The following is a 14,937-nucleotide window of genomic DNA, read 5'->3' on the forward strand; positions in this document are numbered from 1 at the left end:
CTGAAGCTTGCCACCCCCCAATACTAGGTACGAGCGACGGACTACCCCATAATGCAGCTGACTGCCCAACCAACCCCCTATAGTGATCAGAGCCCTGACCACTCCAGTTAGCCACACTAGGATGCGCGGACGCTAAGGGCACGGTCGCGGAAGTACCCACTCGGGTGCACCATGACCCGGGACCGGTGGGCCCGTGCTGGGAAGCACTGGGTAATCGGCAGTCCCCCTGACGCGAATGAACCCAACGTAATAGGTGATAAGAAAAGCTCACTTGAGCTTTTAGCTCAGGTGAGCTAAAAAAAAATTCCCCTTATAATTCTATTTTTCCATTGAATTCTCTCTTGTGACCCCAACCTACCCTTGGGGCCATGATTTGATCATTTTAGAATATGCACTACATGTTTCCACATTTTAAAGTGGTCCTCGAGAAAAAGATTTTTAATTACCCAACCCTACTTTTGTCTTTTCTTGATTATCTCCCCTTGTAAGGGGGCTTGGCCTTTCATTTTAAAAATTTAAACTCTCCTTCAACTAAGGATGCTCTGTACCAACTTGGGTTTAAAGTGTTCAAATGATTCTTGAGAATGGAAAATGTTAAATATTTACAGACAGAGAGACAAACAGATGGAAGACAGACAACAGGTAATCAGAAAAGCTCAGTTTAGTAATCTTACCTGCTGTGATTTTCCTTTTTGTAAGCTTGCCTTGTTTTTCCCTCAAAATCCTGCATTCTTTTGTAACTTGATTTAGTTTTTCCTGAAGATAAATTTAAAGTACAAAATATTGACATTTGTCTTCTTTATTGCTTGCCAACTGTTGACTGTGGATGTATAATATCGGTGAATCATCAACAAAAATCACCTTTAACTGGCGAATTTCATCATGCAGTTCCTTCTCAGTCAGCAATCGTTGTGTAAGTTCTTTTATAATTTCATCTCTCTCCCTATTTGATGTTTCCAATGCCTCTTTCAATTCCTCATTCTTCAGCTTTAGTTCACCATTGCTTTTTTCTCTTTAGCTGCTGTCCTCTGAAACATTAAAATGTAGTTGTTGTTTTGTTTTTTTGTTTTTTTTTAATTTTGTCATGTTGAAAATGTAATGCCACTGTGTAGCATAGGCTTTCTTTTGAAATCACTTTAATGCCTCTTATTTCACATGCATTATGTAAAAAATTTCCATTTTCCACACCTTCATTTCAAACATGTACGATTTTTTTTAGACCAAATCTTTAATTCGCACATTATTTTTTTTTACGTTTAATTCCTCAGTAAGTTTTATGTCATTCATAGCCTCCTCTTCCTCTACTTCATCATCCAATGGTTCAACAAATGTCTGAAATTATTTTGTAGATATACCAAATGTGTAAATGTAATGTTTCATAACTTTCTATAGAGAACTTCTTTACATTAATGAAAAATCTAGAAAGCAATGTTGTCCAATCTAATTTTTAAAATGATTTATTACATAATGTTACATAATGTGTATTATTATTTTCGTATTAATATTTCTACTTCAGAGCTCATTGCAGATGTCCCTGGTTCACATTCAAAACTTTCATCTTTTTTGTTATCTTCATTGCTGTTTACAATTCCAAAAATAAAAGAAAAATATTAATACAATTAATAACAATAAAAAAATCTATTAAATTTTTTTAAAAATCAAATATTAATGAATTTCAAATTAAAATTGATTTGTTCATCAAAATGAATACATGTACTTACGATTTGGACTCGTTGCAGGGAGAGGTCAGCTGTCTAAAGTTAATTTTTTCACTGTTGTAATCATTTAAGAATTTCAATATATTCATTCGATGGTTTCAATAGTCGCCCACTGATTTTGTTTTTCTTAACTTCTTTTTTCAATTTCTTTTTGAATTCAAGAAATTGAACCCAAACTTCAGTCTGAAGTTGAGCCAACTTCATCTCAAACCGAAATCTGTTGTTGAGAGTTTTTCTCTATAAAAAGAATATTGACGTTTCACAGAATTATTTGTGAACATATTAAATAAATCTATAATTAATTAATTCATTCTTTGTTGGTTATAAGTACATATCATTATTGTGCAACCAAACATATTGAAAGGACTATACTTACACTGACAGCTCCCATACATAACTTGAGCCCCTCCTTCCATTTATGAATTATTTCTTTGTTGGTTGGGGTCTCTTTACCGATTGTGTCGTGGAGATCGGAATACCCAGCTTTTTCCAACAGAGCATATCTAAGTTTTGACAGAGGGAGTACCATGTAACCTTGCAAAAGTACTTATTTATTGATTTCATTATTTTTTTAATACAACTTATTACATCTTATTGTTATTTTTTAGGCTCTGGCATTTAAAAATAAACTTATACAATCAAAATCATGCAAAAACAAATAAACAAAAGAGAACAGATTTTGAGTCACATTTATATTGTCAGGAATTACAAATACTAGAAGTAGGTGCTGCGAGATTTGATGCAAGAAAAAACAAACAAAAGGCCCATGGGCCAAATTGGTCACCTGTGCACTCTTGCTAGAAAAGAAAGCAGGAAACAATTCAGCATTTAAAAGTTTATATATAAAGATGGTGGGAGAGGGGGTGCTTTGAACAAACATATTAACTATAAACTACCTCACAATGCTGTCATATTTCTTTGACTATAAGTATATTTATCAAGATTGAGGTGTGAAAAAAAGGACATCAATCAGCCAAACTCGTCCATTAAATTTATTAAGACCCGACACTTTAAACCAAACTTTTCGACATTGTTTCCTTTTTGATACATAATTGTATATATATATATTAATATAGTAAAGAGTGTTTCGGCGGTTTTAACGGGTACTTGCCCTAAGGCCCGCCTCTTCAGGGGTCCATATCGCCTATGCTTTTTGTCCTTGCTATAAGCTATATGATTGATTGATTGTATGCTGTTTTACGTCCCATTCGAGAATTTTTCACTCATGTAGAGACGTCACCATATACCGGTGAAGGGCTTCAAATTTTGACCTTTACTCGGTACTCAGGGCCATTGAGCAGTGAGGGATCTTTATCGTGCCAACGCCTGCCGTGACACGGGGCCTCGGTTTTAAGGTCTCATCCGAAGGACCCGCAACTTTCACTTCAAAGTGCCGAGCGCATGGCGAAGGAACAGTTGCTACCTATTTTTTATCGACTTAGGTCAGTCGCGGCCGAGATTCGAACTCACGACCTCCCGATCACGGAGCGAGCGCTCTACCGACTGAGCTACCGTGAACGGTGCTATAAGCTATAATTGGATCCGAAAATCCTAGCTCCAACCATTCAAAACATATGAATAAGGTGTAAGTTTTTTCAAAGAAGATCAAATACAAAGTCAAAAAATTGTATGCCCGAGGAAATGTCTTATCATTAGGAATACACATTTAAAGTATTAAAGTCCTAGAACTAAATGTTCAAAAAATCAACAATAACGCCAAATTATTTGACCATACATTTCTTCAACACATCAAGAAGTATTTATAGACAGAATCTTTCCAGTTAAGCAAATATATTATCTGATATACAAGCATTTATGATACCCACAACTTAATTTTGTAGGAAGACATAATTCCCTCAACATCTGACATCAACCAGAACAGGGATGAGGAGCCTGAAGAACCAGTATGTAAATTTTATCAAGATTCTTAGGGATTCTCAGCCAAATTGTATTGCTCATCAGTTTGCTCCTAATTTGCATAAAACTTTACCAATTATATTAAATGGTGAATGAAGTTTCAAGAGTTATCTCCTCACTCTGGTGTACATCTTTACCCAATTTTTGTCATCAAGTTAGAAAACTTGATTGATAAAAAGTATAAAACAAATAACAGTTAAAAACAACCATCCATAATATCACAAAAATCTTTAAAATGACTTGCTAATCTTCATTTATGATTTGAAGTTGTTTTGATAAAAATACCTTAAATCTTATTTTGATGATTGTAGAGTGAAGAAGTTAATTTGCCTAAGGAACCAGAAAGAAATAATGCCAAAGAACGAAAGGTAAGACATAATCAATGCAATTTACAAAATACAGATTCGAATTTGCTCAAACTTCCTTACTAAAAGTCTCAATTTTCATGTAGGAAAATATATAACAAAAGTCTTAATGATAAAACAAAACTGTAGATACTGAAATTGATGTGTTAGCATTTCTAAGTGGTATTAGGGTTATTCTACTAAAATTATTGGAGGGGGCTAGAACACCACTGATTTTATCCCCAACTAGAAGTAACAATTTTAAATCATATAAAACTACACTTTTATTAGTTCAACTGATATGCAAGCACACCATGTAGTGTAGATAGAGTTGACTGATTTTGCAGTTTCAGTATACACAACCAAACTTTTGCAATTGTGTGGGAGGTGGGTACTACCAAGCTAAATTTCCTTGACAAGCAAAAAAAAATAAGAACATTATTATTGAAGGGGTACATAAGGTAGCTTATGTTTTCTTTAGTATCCTATTTATATATTCACCAAATTCTTTATAAAAGGGGAGGAGGGGGAGGGGTAGTGCCAAACAGAAATCCTTAACAAGCAGAAGAAAGAAAAAAAAATGTCATCAGAGGTTTTAATGATGGGGTACATGCACAAAGTACATTTTCAGTTTTTCGTATACTATTCTATACATGTACATCGGTAAAAATTTTTGGGAAGTTCAACAATAGTTGTTCAAATTTTTACGTTGAGTAAGTGGAAAAAAATCTTTCAAAACATGACTTGGGGGGGGGGGGGATATGACTACAAAGAGTGATCACAGTTTTAAAATGGGAATACTTAGGGAAGATCTTTAAAACTCTTCTTCTCAAGAACAGCAAGTCTTTGAAAAGTCATATTTGTATGGAAAATTCCTTATGTAGTGTAAATTCAAGTTTGTTAAAATCATGACACCTAGAGAAGAGTGGGGTTGTATTGTGTGATCATAACTATGTTTCTCAAACAAAATCTGATTGGCTTATATTTATATGGCTGTATCTCTTATACTTTTCAACGAAAATGTTTGAGATTTCTTACGTAAGTATTTATTGTGAATCTCTTTATGAGGAATATGTGAAATAATTAGAAACCATGGGCATGCACTTGCTGTGAAATCTGATTGGATAATACTTAAGACTATACCAGCACTGTTTTTCTATTAAATACATTTGATAATAAAGTGTAGATTCATTACACAAAATAATTGCCTAATTTAATGAAACCTGTAGGAAATGGGGCCCACAAGGGAGTGGTTGAGTGTTTGTGGAACATCTATAACAGTTCCCAATGATACAATACAATTGGGACTAGTTTACATGTAACATAGGAATATATCGAAACAAGATGTGTTTGTGAAACACTGATGCCCCCGTATGGCAGCTTATGGCGAAGGTTAAAGTTTCTTCAAATGCAAGTCAAAATCTTGATAACCTAAGAAAGGTCTTGTCTCGGGGAATACACCTGTGAAATTTGAAAGACCTAGATACAACTGTTCAAAAGTTATGGCGAAGGTTAAAGTTTTTTTAAATAAAAATCAAACGTCAAGGTCAAAGTGGTTGGTATCCAAAGGAAGATCTTGTCACAAGGATTACATATGTGAAGTATGAAAGCCCTAGCACCAAGCATTCAAAAGTTGTGGCCAAGGTTAAAGTTTTTCAAAAGTAGGTCAAACTCCTAGGTCAAGGTCAAAGGGTCAAAGTGGTTGGTATCCAAAGAAGGTCTTGTCACAAGGATTACATATGTGAAGTATGAAAGCCCTAGCATCAATCATTCAAAAGTTATGGCCAAGGTTCAAGTTTTTCAAAAAGTAGGTCAAACTCCTAGGTCAAGGTCAAAGTGGTGGTTGGTATCCAAAGGAAGGTCTTGTCGCAAGGATTACATATGTGAAGTATGAAAGCCCTAGGTCCAACATTCAAAAGTTATGGCCAAGGTTAAAGTTTTTCAAAAGTAGGTCAAACTCCTAGGTCAAGGTCAAAGTGGTTGATATCCAGAGGAAGGTCTTGTCACAAGGAATACACATGTGAAGTTTGAAACCCTAAGCACCAACTGTTCAAAAGTTATTGCCAAGGTTAAAGTTTTGCAAAAGTAGGTCAAACTCCAAGGTCGAAAGTTCAAAGTTGTTGGTATCCAAAGGAAGGCCTTGTCACAAAGAATACACATGTGAAATATGAAAGTCATAGCTCCAACCAATCAAAAGTTATGGGCAAGGTTAACGTTGACAACAGACAGACAAACGGACAGACAAACAGGACAAAAACAATATACCCCCGGGATCTTTCGATCCGGGGGCATAAAAATCTGATAGAGAATGGAAGGGCCAAAGTGAGAAATGTAAGCATTATGGCCCATGGGCCTCTTGTTAATTTCTCTGATGATGATATTAACAATGTATAAAACTTGTATAGGGCTCCAATGGGAGAAAGATTACCATTCTGTATGAAGGATATGCTGAGAATCAGTCAAACAATGCCAGTCCACAGCGTGCTCCAGGAATTAAGTAGAGATGAGACTGAAGTTGTTGAACTCCAAATGAACTATTTGAAACAGAAAAAAATCTGCACCTTATCTCAAACAGAAAAAGTTGTGGTGATCCAAGATGAGCAAGAAATTGTAGACCTTCTTTCCAGCAACAAAAAGTGTCATCACAAAGCCACCCAAATGGATAATGACTCTAGAGACATGAATGAAGTCAGAGAAATTTCCACCTAACTGATAACAACCTGCAAACAGAGGCCCAGGATTTGACTGCTGTGAACCGTAAGCTTGACGAGATTTTGAGCCTTCTACATGGAGCAATAGACAATTCTATGAGAGTCAACAAAGTTAGTGAAATTGTACGATGGGTGACAGCAAACACCTCGACACCTCAACCAGGCATGCCGACAGTAACATTTTTTCCAGTTGAGGAGTCTTCAATTCTGAGTTGTCTATAAGGGAAGAAAACAAAACATCACCAGTAATTTCCATTGAAGCAGTAATGAGGGAAGAAGAGTATGATCACTGTGATTCTTCTCCTCCAGCAAAAAAGACCTTATTTGAAGTAAATGAAGATGTTGAGACGGAAGAGGAGCAACTTAGAGAAACTGGAGAACAACCCAGTGCTCCAGAGAGCGAAGTTCGTGCTCCAGTGATGGACGTCACCCACAGAGTCAGCAACAGAAAGCACGTTAGTGAAGACAAGGTTCTTACCCTGGAAAACAAGCCATTGGAACCAATTAATGAAATCAAAGATGTTAGTGAAATTGTGCCAGGGGAAGTCCAGTTTAGAATGAGACGGGATATCCTTGCCGATGCCCAAACTAGTGCTTGTTCAGATGGAAATTTTCTGTGGCTTTTGACCAGGAAGCTGTTTCATGACCATGAGTTGCGAGGGAAGAATTTCTTTGGACGCAAAGGACGACCCCCAATTTCACCTCGACGTAGCAAATACCTCAAGCACGCATACATTGAATGCTGTGGAACAAGCTACAAGGAATTTACGAAAGCTGTGAGCAGCATCAACAATGGAATTCGCTCACTTAGCCGCTAACTTCTAAATTGAAACTTGGGGGTGTTTGAAATCTTACATTGACCTCACTCTTACAGTCCCAGGGACTGTTTATTTTATGTTTTTGATATTCGTCACTTTATGAGTGAGTGTCAAATCTGAGTCGTGCAAGATGGAACTTTGTTCATAAAAAAATGTCGATCTAGCTCACAGGAGCAGGCATACATGTATCCCAGATGTGGCATTTTTGCACAAATATAGGTCTAACTTTCTTAAATGTAAACAATTCTTTAATCAATAAAGAAAAATTAAATAGCATGCAGCAATCAATATTGAGAACATAATGGTTGTCATTATTCTATGTATAGATAATGATTAATACTTGATGGCAGAGCTTAGGAAATGCAAAAGTAGATGAACAAGTAATTGTGTTTAAATTAAGTGCATGAAATATATGCAAAATAAGTTAAAATGGAATCTTTACAGTTAATGTTTTATCAGTGCATTCCCAGTCTATAAGTGCACATAATTCAAAATTCTCGTCCAAGAAAACACATCCCCTGCTTTGAATATTAATATTGAAAAATAAATATAACTTGCAGTCTACTGTATTTTCTCCACCAATTTCCAAAAGAACATCGCCACTCAGAGGCGCTTGACAATTTTCACAATTTACAGCAGACACGGTAGAGTCAGACTTCCATGTTGCTGATTATTTGCAGCAGACACAATAGTTCTCTATGAATGGGAATAAAACGTACTTATAAATAAAAAAAGAAACCCTTATCTCTTTTATACACGCCCGTCTAGACGGGACGTATTATGGCGGTCATGTCCATCCGTCCGTCTGTTAGCTTTTCTCATGTCCGGCTCATAACTTCAATACTATTAGGCCTAGGATTATCAAACTTTGTCAGCTGATACTTCTTGGGTAGAAGCTGTGTCGCGTACTAAAAGTAGGTCGCTCTGACCTTTAATGAAGATGCTATGGCCAAATATGGAAAAATCCTGTCCGGCTCATAACTAGAAAACTGTTGGACTTAGAATCATCAAGGTAGAAGGTGTGTCGCGACCTATTTCAAGGTCACTGTGGCCTTTAATTTTAGTGATATTAAAAAAAACAAAACCAGTCTTTCAATATTAGATTACACAATCCCAAAAAGGCAAGAGTTTTGCAGTATCCTTATAAAAAAAAATGTTAAGTCAAGAAAATACTTAAGTAGCCAAGACTGCTTGTGCCTTGTATAAGCAGTCTATTTCAAGTTCCTAACACTTGTGTTCATATAGCTCTCATATGAAGCATGCCTGGTGATTGTGTGTATTACTTGTAAAAGAATGAAATCATTGTTATATATTTTTCATATGTAAATATATACATGAATGTGCATTGATTTTTCTTTTTTTTTTTTTTACTTTCGTAAAAGTAAGATATGTGTAATGTAGTACATATATGTACACTAGTATAGACCAGGATCACCAGATTTGTATAAAAGAGTAGTTGATCGAGGAGTGTCCTTTAAAGAATCCAGTGCTGCAGAAGACTGTTTTGCTTCAACGATGGTATCTGATGATTGCGATTTTGGGGTTGAGGGTTGTGAGGGTGATGTGTGTAATTTCAGGGTCTCAAAATTTTCCTCATGTTGCAGGAGGGGTCTTGGGTTGTGATGAATTAAGATTCTCAATATTTTGGGGATCTCTGTATGAAATATGAAGATAACGAACAGTATTCAATCTCGAAAGTCCAATGAAATGATACAAATTTGAAACGGAGCGAACACGGACCTAAAAATTAGATGTGGGATCAGGTGCCGTGGAGGATTGAGAATGTTTTTTAACAAAATAATTTTGCAAATAACCAATGACAAGTTAAGTAAATTTACGAGTTCCATTTTTTTGAAAAAGCAGACAAGGCTAACAAACGAGAGCCGGGTTGGGCGGTCCGAAATATTACCACTTATTTTAAAGTCCTTGTGGCACAAAGGCGGATATTTGTTCCTGGTATTAACAGGTGGCGTTGGTCCTGAACCCTTTTCTGACTTAAAGGTGATTTTCTTTTGGGCCAATGCATCATTCAGTAGCAATAAAGCTGTGGAGTTACCGTCTTCAGTACTCTCCTCTTAATCCAGCCATGTCAAGATGGCTCATGTCAAGATGCCTTTTTTGCCAATACCTTGTCTGCCTTCTCTGATGATCTTGTCTTTTACGATGACCCGAAGTCGCGACTGGTGCTTGGTACAACTTGGACAGGACCTCAAACTCCAACTCCTGCTTTTCTCCCATGGCTATGTATTATCCCGGACGAGGCCACAAATGTTACATTGCCACTTGACCTGGAGAAAAAGGAGAGTGGTGAGGTATACACAACTTTATTGTACATGGGGCACCAGATTCTTACTTCCGGCAATGAAGATTCAACGAACAGTCAATAAAACAAAATTAAGAGTTATCGTTCTTTGCCTATAAAAAAGGTAACCTCCTCTCCCAATACCACACCTAACATATCCACAAGTGTGGAAGGAGTTCCATATCTTTATCTTTTTTTACACCCCAAATATTTTGTAAGTCGGATACAAGCGATCCGAAGGCCTGTAATTTTGTTAGTTTTTTCCAAATAATTTGTGGTCAATTTCAAATAATTTTTTCTGTGTGTGCTTTGTATTTCTAGTGACACTTGCTTATAATTTTAGATGATTGTCTGGAAAAACAAATTCCAGTCTTTGGACGACATCAACAACATTATTGTTCAAGTTCTGAGAAATAATATATTCTACCTGAGTTTCAGCACTTTTATGAACAATTGTGTATTTGGAAATTAGGGATCTGCGAATTATTGGTATAAATTATTTTGGAATTGGTTTCTTCCTTTTCATGTTTTTGATCCATATCACTTTCATCTAACGTTTTCAGAGGCCCACAGATTTTATGTACTATCCTCAAAAGTCATGACCAGTACAGATAAAAATGAATAAATATAAGTTCTAGGAGGAGTCCAAAGCAACAGTAAAGATAACTCTGAAAAATTGACACAAATCGACTACCGCTGAAATGTATGCATTATGTAAGGTTAGGGGCAGAAAGGTCTCATGGGCTGGCTGCGCATGACGAGCAAGTTCAGCTAAAATTGCACTAAATCCGTCACTAGACTTGGACTCCTGGTATGTTTCTGGGCATCCCAGATGCCATGTTGTCTTTGTCTCTTTTTTTTTTCTTAACTCTTTCTCACCAGATGGTTTTTGGCCCTGCTTCTGCTTGCGATCTTCAATTTTCTTTGTGTTGACTGAAAGAAGATTTTCCCTTTTTTTTTTCTTTCTGTTTTCGTGTTAATCTGAGTATGTCACTATGCATGTAAAGGGATGTGTTCAGATAGTTCTCCCTCGGTCATTGACAAATTCAATTCAGGGTCATTCTGATGAGAGTCAAATAAAACGATGTATTATACCATTCATGAAAATTTCAATCAACCTGCAGTTTGTGAGATTAATGCTCGAGAAGTTTTGGATCTTTTGTTGGCTCAATGTCCTAAACAGTAAGGATTTTTTAAGGCCACTTTTGAATTTACCACTGGTGAGTTTTTTTTTTTTAGAGATAAATGCATTTCTATCCATTTTTAATGCTTTGTCGTTTAGTGCGACCAAACAAAATGGGTCTTGGCAACCGAGTGAAGCGGTCAGCTGTCTGGTGCCATTGTCAACTGTTTTGCCAGGGAAAAGGGGGATACAAGCAACTTAATTAAACATCTACAGATCAAACACGGAATAGGTATTAACCCATGAACAATATTTAACGTGGGGAAATAAAAAGTAGATCTTCCAGCGGAGATTTGACTTCTCTGATGCTTCAGACAAGAAAGGTACATATTTATTTATTTTTTTTTTTTTTATTTTCTTTTAACCATTAGGTATGTTAGGAAAATGCACCTGATGCACAGTGCACATTTAAACGCACTTAATAAATAAAATTTTATTCTTGGAAATCTTGATTTTTTTCCCTCTCCGTCTGTACATTACGAAAAGTGAAAAATATTTTTAATCAAGTTATTAGAAAAAGTTAAATGATATTAAGTTTGATAAATTGAAATTTTCGGAATAAATAAGCATTGAATAAAAACATATGCAAATTATTTTGATAAAAGTTATAATATGAAACTTAAATTATACTGTGAAATCACTAGTTTTTGTAGGGGTTTAATTTTCGTTGTTTTCAAGAGACCCACAAATTCATGTCCACCACGAAATGTAAAATGTCATATACATTACTCAACAATTCTTCATCCACGAAATTAAATTCCCAAGAAAATATGTCATTTTACAGTATTACAGATACTGATGATCACTTTAACGTAATATAAGTTCAACTATATAATCATTTAGATGCAATATTTCAGATAGTCAACACCAACACTTGCCAGCCTACAGGAATCCACCTTACTGAAATCTCTTGATGTTTGAACAACATACATCTGTATCCAGGAATCCAGCCTACAGGAATCCACCTTACTGAAATCTCTTGATGTTTGAACAACATACATCTGTATCCAGGAATCCAGCCTACAGGAATCCACCTTACTGAAATCTCTTGATGTTTGAACAACATACATCTGTATCCAGGAATCCAGCCTACAGGAATCCACCTTACTGAAATCTCTTGAATGTCAAAGACTGTGATGTTTGAACAACATACATCTGTAGGACAGAAAAAATTGTTTTGAGTGTTCAAAATTCTGCTGTTCCCATTAGAGCTCGATTCACTTGTAATATAACTTTTAAAGTTGATACATATCATTCCTTCCGTCGTGCTTTGCGTTTAGCTCAGTTTCAAAAGAAACTATTCAAAACATTTTTATGAAGCTTCATATGTTTATATATATTGATAAGTGCTATGCAGCGGTGTCAAATGTGTGATGAAAGACATTTGTGCCAGCGGGCAAAAGGCAGAGTGCGCCAAAGGAAACTTAGTGGGGAAGAAAAACTTTGGATGTCGACAAGAAGTTACCAGGATGATATTAAAGAATTTTTTGACAGAGGGTACTTCTGTCATAAATATCTGAGATTTACTTATGATATATATCACAACAGTATCTATTGACACTACCATTTACAAAGGAACAAGATTCCCAAATAGCCAGCGATTGGACAAATCGCTCACAGATTAAGCCTACTAACAGCTTCCAGTACCTGCAAAGGCAAAGTGCTCATAGCCCATCAATTTTCAGGGCGAATTAAGGGAGAATGTACCAGACATCTGAGAAATACGAGTGATCAAGATGTACTACAAACTATTTTTAAAGATTACACAACTCACCTCGAAAATAGAGGTTACATACAATTAGAAATTGAACTTTTTATGCAAGAAACTCTTTGTACTATTAGAATGGATCTTCTTAAAAACAAAAGAAGAAGAAATGAAAGGCTGTACTTATGGTCATCAAGTTTAACCCTTGTATAAACGGGTTAAGGATTGATTGTATGTTTTGTGTCCCATTCAATAATTTTTCACTCATATAGAGACTTCACCATATACCGGTGAAAGGCTTCAAATTTAGACTTTACTCGGCACTCAGGCCATTGAGCAGTGAGGGTTCTTTATCGTGTCAACGCCTGTCTCGGTTTTTAAGGTCTCTTCCGAAGTACCAGCAACATTTACTTCAAAGTGCCGAGCGCTTGGCGAAGGAACAGTTGCTACCTTTTATTGACTTAGGTTATTCGCGGCCGATATGCGAACTCACGACCTTCCGAGGGCTCTACCGACTGAGCTTCCGTGACGGTAACGGGTTAAGGAAACGACTTACGAAATATTAGGATTACATACAAGATGACGAAGTACTTATTCACAACATTTTTACTGGTTGCAAACACAAGAATATGTGATCTGATTATAAAATTCAAATTTAAATAGAAGTTCAAAGAGATTGATTGATTTATGCCTAAGTAGAGCCCCTGACGAGGCGGGCTTTATTACATATTTGAAATGACATGTCCTATTGATACATCCGAAACACTCTTTAATTAATTGTAACAGCAATGGGCCAAATGCTTCATTAAGAGTGTCGGGTTCTAATAAGTTTCTGGTGTTTAGGATGCCATCGTTTGTTTGTTTGTTTTTGCACTTAATTAAATAGGTAAAGATTTATTTTTTAAGCTACCTCTATTTCAGTAATAAAATCATAAGAAAAAATCAAGTATTTATTTCCACAGCACACACCTGAAACATCTATATCTGAAGGCCTCTTCCCGGCAAATCTACAGACTGTCCCTCCTCTGCAGCCAATAGCAGGCTTCTCACTTTACCTGTTTCAATAGCTGCATCATGCTGCCAGTAAGGGCTTTTTTGGATGTAAATATCAAGAACTAGATGCCTGGAGTGCCCTTCTAGCTCATGATCTTCCATATGCAGCTACTGTGAGATAGTGGCAATGTATCTCCGTAAGCGGCTTGATGAAATTAGCTCAGGCTGTTGACTTTCAAAAGCTTTGATACTTCGTTGCCTCTTCTTACTGGGACCATGGTCACTTCTGCCAAGGTCCTCCATGCAGTGTTATCTGGACTCTCCTCTACCTCTTTCATCATCCTCAATCGCTGCGTCTAAATAGAGTTTCAATTTTACCAAGTCGCTGGTAAATATCATACCAGAAGGCTCATTAAATTTGTTTGTCCTGAAAGACGCCAAACCAATTAAAGATGTGGATTTTGTCCATTCAGAAGAATGCAGTTGCAGAAAGTCATCGCCACGTTTATTTCTTTTACATACACGTCATATTTCCTTAAAGCTACTCCTTGTAAAAATTCTGCAGTTTTAATAAGATAGTGGCCTATAATGAAGGAATTCTGAAGATTGAAATTTGCTGCTTCAGATTCTTTAAGATATGTGGTTGGTCCTTCGTGGCCCCAACTATTTAATGACGACTTTTCCTTACTGGAGGATCAAGTCACGATTAAGGCATTGTAGATCTCATCCTGCTTCACTTTACTAAGTATTGTGTCTTTAATTTCCTGTAAGAGGCAATCTAGACCTTGCAATGATTCCATGTTAATGATTGGAATCATTCCAAAGGCAACTTCTTCCATGTCTCCACAACTCTTTTTTGTAGAAAAAGCCGAAGCAGTAAATGCATGAAAGATACATTTTTTGCAAAATGATTTCCTTCGGCGTACTAATTAGGAACCCTTCCCTTCATTTAGAACCTCCAAATTATACTTAAAATCTCCTAATTTTTAAAATGTTGTCAAGGTGGGGTTTTTTTTGCCCTTTTGACAATGCCTCTGCTACTAGTCTTCCATTTCCGTGTTTTTTCTCCAGATTCTCTTTGATTCGGTGACGCAGTACTTTTTCACAGTAATAGCATGACAATGCTTTACTTCATGGTCTTTTTCCATCTTTTTTAAAAATAATATTTTATCTCTGGTTATAATATGGTTAAAGATAATTAAGGATTGAAAATGCCGTCTTTTCAAGATAGCCATAGCACCTCCTA

The sequence above is a fragment of the Saccostrea echinata genome, unplaced genomic scaffold (genome assembly GCF_033153115.1).
Source record: "Saccostrea echinata isolate AGI-Se365-2 ecotype Australia unplaced genomic scaffold, CSIRO_AGI_Sech_v1 ptg000036l, whole genome shotgun sequence".
NCBI lineage: Eukaryota > Metazoa > Mollusca > Bivalvia > Ostreida > Ostreidae > Saccostrea > Saccostrea echinata.